The sequence below is a fragment of the Pinus tabuliformis genome, chromosome 4_2 (assembly GCF_031772625.1).
Source record: "Pinus tabuliformis cultivar Carrire ecotype Pingquan chromosome 4_2, CPIR1, whole genome shotgun sequence".
Taxonomy (NCBI): Eukaryota; Viridiplantae; Streptophyta; class Pinopsida; order Pinales; family Pinaceae; genus Pinus; species Pinus tabuliformis.
Window position 1 is genome coordinate 1,124,020,098 of NC_142304.1, and position 6,695 is coordinate 1,124,026,792.

A 6,695-nucleotide genomic window follows, 5' to 3' on the forward strand; every position below is an offset into this window, starting at 1 on the left:
TCGTGGATACTTCTTGTGTTGCTACTGTGGCCTTTTCCTGATTTATTCCACAATCCCAGTGCCTTTTGGAACATCCCCCACAGTCAGGGTCTGCGTGACCTCCTCGGTGGTCATTTTTGTTATGTCCATAACATCCTGAGCAGTTGGCATCGTACTCGTCCGGAAATCTAGCACTTGTGAACTCAGGGGCTTAATCAACACTTGACTCACAACACTCAGGGCTTTGCTCAATCGCTCAATTCACAAATGACCAAGTGTTGTTTGCTGGGCAGCCCTTTGTATTTTATAGCGCTTTTTGAATTTGAATTCGACCGTTCCCCCCAAATTTGGTTCATTAATGCTTCCTTGGTAGCAGATTTTTCTAAATATTGCCCATAACTCGCGTCTTAAATGCCTGCCACCTGCTCCATTTGGCCTCAAGTCGAGCATCCCATCGTGAATAGTGAATTCAATGGTCACTTTCTAGCCAACCCGCGTGGTAGCACAGCCCCCTATGTGTGGTCGTGGACCTTGTGACTCTTTGCTTTTGCAAGCATCTCCAATATCTCGTAACTCCTGAGTAGAATAGTTTATAGTCCTGCACTCCCTTTCAACTGCCTGGAGCACTAAGACTATTCCTTCCCCAGCTAGTCAGGCCACCACATCACCTATGTGCAGTTTCTTCCAATCATCCAACATTCCTTCTGGGAAATACCTACCTTTCACCATTACTGGCCGCATCACGCACCTTATCCTCTGCAATTCATCAGCCTGGTTAGTTCTCTTAGTAATATGCAGTCCAAGCCAAGGCATCAGGCTAATCAATTCACGGTGATAGTCCTCAAGCTTGTCAGCATGATTGTGCACATCTTGTTTTATCACTGTGGTCTTCTTATCGAGAACCTCGTCCCTTATCTCGTCTTCTAGCGTCTTGAATTTTTCTTCTACCAAAGTGCTTTTCCTCCTTAACCACACCCTTACCTTTTCATGTTCTTGGAGCCTAAAGTTTCCCTATTGGATTTCTGCTTCCAAGTTTTCGTGAAGCATCGCATCCATTGGTGTGATCATGTGCGGCCTAAGTTTTCCAAGTATTATAGGGCTTACCTTAGTTGCTTCATGCTCCAGCCTTGGCGGTGCCTGCACGGTTAGGATTTTTCACACAGTCCTATATGCTCAGAGAACCACTGGTACGCGTAGGTCCTAGTTAGTCTATTTCATATTGTGGACCCTGTTCAGTACTTCACACACTTTTTCAAAAGCTTCGACGCGGATAACCTTCTGCATGCTTGGTCTTATCATACCTGTTGGTCCCAAATGAAAGGGTTGTTCACGCTATTGTCTTGTCTAGTCCTGCTTGCTGATTGTGTTTCTTATCGTGCAGATGTTGTGCCTTCGTGCAGGTTATGCACCATATGCCTGTATCCATTTGGAAAGATGGGTGCACGGAACTTTTTGTCGGGTATACTTGGATTTTATCCACATTTGAGGCTTCCCAAATCGTAGGCACATCATCCTTCTACATTCCCGCCAGTCCTCAAAACTTCTTTGATGTTTACCCCACCATCTTGCGGGCATAGTGCGTAGTAACCATTTCAGAGTGCACATTAACATAGTGTTTTGATGAAGGAGTTCAACCCTCCAGGGTTACGTCTCCTTGGTCGAGATTTCATGGCTTGGGCCTCTGTATTAGCTCAATGTGGAAACAATGTTGTTTACAAAGCTCTACGGCTCCTGATTCCTATACCAATGTGTTTAAAAGGTCCAAATTAGCTCATAACACTTCTTTCTGATCTCAATTTGGTTGAAAATTGAGTAAGTTACGGCTTAAACAATTTTTCCTAGAAAACCTCCACTAAATCTGGAGAGATTGCAGTTAAGTCCACCAATTTTGGTGGCGGTTCCAGATTTGGTTGCTCTCACATAAATTCCACCAAATTAATAAACGGTTTAATTAGGCTTAAACGTGATTAATTAACTGTTAAACAAGATTAGGGGTGCTCTTAGCGTTGGCCCTAGCCTTTGGTTCTTACGCGTGGTCATATGGGGTGGGGGCTGGCCCACAGGGCTAGCTCCCACCCCTCGTCGTCGACAAACACTTATGGTATAAATGACTGTGCGCAGCCCTCCTTTTCTATGTGATGTTTGTGGTGTAATGACAAGGCTTTCAAGTGGGGCGGGGGAGGTCGTGTGTTCCATTCCCCCTCCCTTCGCTCCTCATATAATTTTGCATTTAAATATATTTTGAACCTTTGTATAATTCTTCGCATAATGCACGTTTGGAAATATGTTGGAATTTAATTAATATATATATATATATATATATATATATATATATATCTTAGTTGTATTATAATATATAATTTAATAAATTATATAATATAACATAATAATCATATAATATATATAAAATAATATTTAATTAAATAAAAAAAAACAAATTCCACTTTAGAGGACAATCAGGCAACTCCCCTTTCACACAACCACACTAGAGAATCTAGAGGTGACACTTGTCACAACCCCATTAGGATAAAACTGAACAAGATTCTCCTTGCTGACTGGACTGCCACGTCATCATTCTATCCCATTCTATAATTCTTTTTTCGCTGTTTAGGAAAATGAACATTAGGACTTTTCTCCTTCATCCCGACTCCATTTTCGGTAAAACAAATTGTATTGTGATTGTCTTGATGAGAAGGAAACAACCATACTATTTTCGAGCCAATCTAAGAACTTTTATTTTTGAGCTAAATATTGAGCACTTGCTCACATATAAATCCTTTTGTTATCTCAACATAATTTCTGATAAATCTCCTTAAAAAATTGGTTTTTCCTTATAGACATTGAAGTTGACGGATAATCACAGGGGAGGCAATTGAAGTATTGCCTCAACTGTGAAGAGGTCTGCACGAATTCCTTCATTAGACACAATGAATCCCAATAATCGAGCAGATGTAACTGTTAGGGTTAGTTTTGTTAGCCTGTAACCTGGATCAAATGTGCTTTTACTATGCCTCTCAAGACTATCAAAATCAAATTTTTTATGTCACTAGGGTTGCACAACAAAATTTGGTCACTATTTGGTCAGTCTAGAAATGAGGCCAGTCTTTTGGAAATTCACTCATGCTGGTAAACTATCACATTTTTATGGAGGTGTCATAATAAAAATATGTCAATCATCAACATCATCCCATTTAGTTTCGGGTCATCCATTAGGTCGCTAGGGTTTCCAAGGTCCACCATTTTCATGAACAAATCTAGCAGTGAATAGAGCAAGAAAAGAAGCTCTTGTGTATTGATTTGTGAGTTATCACACATTCATCATGTTCTCATGGTCAAAAAGTTCCAGAAAAAGAAGTTCCAACACTCAGGAAAGTGAAAAGGCAGCTCAGGTTTCAGTTGTAAAGGTAACTCTGTTTTCAAAAGTGAAAAATCAGTTTTTAAAGGTTTGTGGGTCCCATTTCTTTTTCAAAAAGAGAAATAATTTTGCCTATATAAACTCAAAATCCCCCAAACTTGGTTCATTTGCCTCCTATTCACTCTTGAGAATCGAGCTCTCCCATCCAAAAGAGAGAAAAATTCGATTTCTTAGGAAAATTTGAAGAAACCCTTGAGGCGTTGTGCACAGGAACAAGGTGCTATGCACAGAGGATCGGCGCTACACACAAAGAAAGTGCACTGTGCACAGGCACTGTGCACAAGAACAAAGCGCCGCGCACGAGACATAATGTCTAGAAAACACCCAAATCTCTCCCAAACTCCATTTTTTGGCTTGCAAACTTAATTTCATTCATTATAAGCCAAGAAACAAGTAAGTACACCATTATTCTCCCTCATTTGCTTTTCAAAATCATCTCATGCGAATGATTCTTCAAAATAGGGTTTGTAGAGAAATTTTTCATGGGAAACGATACGGTGATAATGGCCATTTTTATCTTTGGTTTCTAAACATGTAAAATGTTTCCCTACACCTGCATACATATTTAAGAAACAATTTTGACCATTCAATTCACATCAAAACAAAGTTTTACTCTCAAAAATTAAAACCCTAGCTCATTCCTAGAGGTTTTTGGGCATTTTTCATTACAAACCCTGTTTTTCCTCCTTGCAAGTAGATCACTCTTCCACTGTTTCTTCACTGATTTTCATCAGCTTCCAAATTTCATATCCATTTCTTTCAAACCGCCTCTATCATTTTGTCAAAATCCACCTTCACATCACTTCATTTTCATTCATACCCCACACTTTTTTCATTGCCTGCTGCTAGGGCTTTTTGTGATCATGGAGACAGAATCTTCACCAGAGAGGAAAATACATCATAAAGGAGGGAAGATCCTCAGATATGAACCATCAAATTGTAATGAAATGAACTCCTATCCTTTCATCAAACAGTGCTTTGAAGATGTACATTGCTTGGAGTTTTGCAAAAGGGTGAGTGAGGTAGGTTTTCAGGAACAGTTAACAGATTGGGTGGCAACTCAGTTGAAGGGTTAAAGTTCTGTCATCGCCAGTGTTGAGTTCATTTTTTCAGTGGCCTCCATCTCACTTGCACCAAGGCTACCAAACAATGGTGAATATTGGTTCAAGGGAATGAGCCTATATCTTGAATACTATAAGCCTTTCTTAAAAACACCATACAGGGAAAAACATGATCACACTATTCCTTTCAGATACTTATTGGAGAAATATACCCCTTTGATGAAGATTATCATGAAGTTCTTTACCTGTGAAGGGAGATTCTCGAGGTTGTATGCTTATCATTTCTACCTCCTAATGCACTTCATCTCTCAGAAGCCACTGAACATGTGTAACTACCTATTCAGGAGCATTTCCAAAATGTTAGAGAAAATACAAATGAAGAACAAGGAGAACTACCCAAGCCTTTTTCATCATAGTCTAATTAAGACTATTATCCTTCACCATCTTGTAGAGAAAGGCATGACTTGGGAAACCTTTTTGGAAACCACCCCGAAATGGCATGAGGCCAATGTAGCAGCTCAAACCTCTAGCACACCAAAACAACAAATGGAAGTGGGGTCCTCTAAGAAATCAATTGAAAAAACTCAAGTACCTAATCCTGAGGTGACTAAAGTGTACAAGAGAGGACATAGGCGTGTGTTTTCTTCTCATGGAGAGAAAGGGGCCAAGCCTTCTTCATCGACAAAGCAAGGACTAGCAGCGAAAGATAAAGACACAGTTGAGCATGAGTTTGAGCTATTTGATTCAAAGGTAGATGATCATACTTCAAGCATGCAACGGAAAATCAGAGATAAATACTATCAAATCAAGGAGCTTACAATCAATATGGAAAGAGAAAAATATGTCATTTCATTCCTTGAACAAGAGAATAGTTAGCTTAAAGAAAAGGAATTGATCATGGAAAAAGAACAAGCCAAGTTATTGTAGCAAGTTGGAAGAGGAAAATAAATCATAGAATCAAGCGAGCATGAAGGATCAAAAGGGAAAGGAAAGAGGAAAAGGCTAAGAATAAAGGGCCTGAAGAAATATTTGTAGGAAGAGGAAAAACACATCCTATTGAATCAAGAAATGGACCTAGAAGATAGAATTTCTCTTGAAGTCAATCAAGACAAGGAGTATTGGCTCAACAGGGTGAATGAACACTTTGAGAAGCTCCTTGAGAAGGTCAACATAGATAATGAGTTGCTTAGACATATGGCACACCAATATTAGGCTCAAAACATGATCGCCAATGTCAAGGTAAAGCAACTTGAAAACAAGCTGAAGGAAGCGAAAAATAACCAAAAGGATGAGGGAAATTTGGAGATACTTGCAGAAGCATATATGAAGGTTTAAAAAACACATTTTTACAGCTTCCACCCAATTTAGAGTAAATTCTGAGCACCTTTTATTTTTTGAGAATTTTTGAGCTAAATTCAGAAAATCAACAGCTTTAGAAACATAGCACCTTGGTATTGCGCTTTTTCCTCAGGCATCTATTTCAGGAAAGGTTTACATTTTTGGAAAGCTCTTTCCATCCTCTAAAAATCAATTCCTTCAGATTTTGTAGAGATGGATTAGTTTTGGAGAAAAATGCAAAAAAGTGGCAAAAAAATAGCATTCTAGACCCTTTTTCGACAGGCGCTGCGCACAGGGAGTGGCCTTGGGAGAATGGAGTTTTGAAGGCCTTCCCATGGTCCAAATTCAAAAATTCAAACTGTTATAGAAACTACACTTGAAGGGATAGTTGATAGTCCTCTTAGTGTTGCATTTTGAGCCGTGGAAGGCACCTCCAAATCAACTCAAAGTTAGTGCTACACTTCTACACTTCTCTATGTTTTAATTTGTAAATTCCACTGTGTAAAATTTCTAGTTTTTAGTTTGACTCAGTCAAAGTCAATATTCTCTATGTAATGGCACTAGTTTCAAGGATAGGTGATGTAGGCATGAATAAATGTACATCATAAGTTTTTTTCATGTTTATTAGGCCTCATACAGGAAGCGGACTCCTAAACAAACTTTCCATGAAGTGTTTGAGTTTCACCTTCTCACTCTCACCTATTGGTTGAGAAAATATTGGAGTCAATTCCTCCACCAAAGAATTCAAATCCTGAAGGTGGGAAAGTGGTCTAGGAGAGTCTATATATATCATTTGTCTTCACGAGAAAAGAGTTGAACTTTTTGTGAAGGAGGCTTGCATGTAATCATTGTTTCAGCTAATACAGAGACAGGTTGCAAATATTTTCAAGGAACTCTAGCCT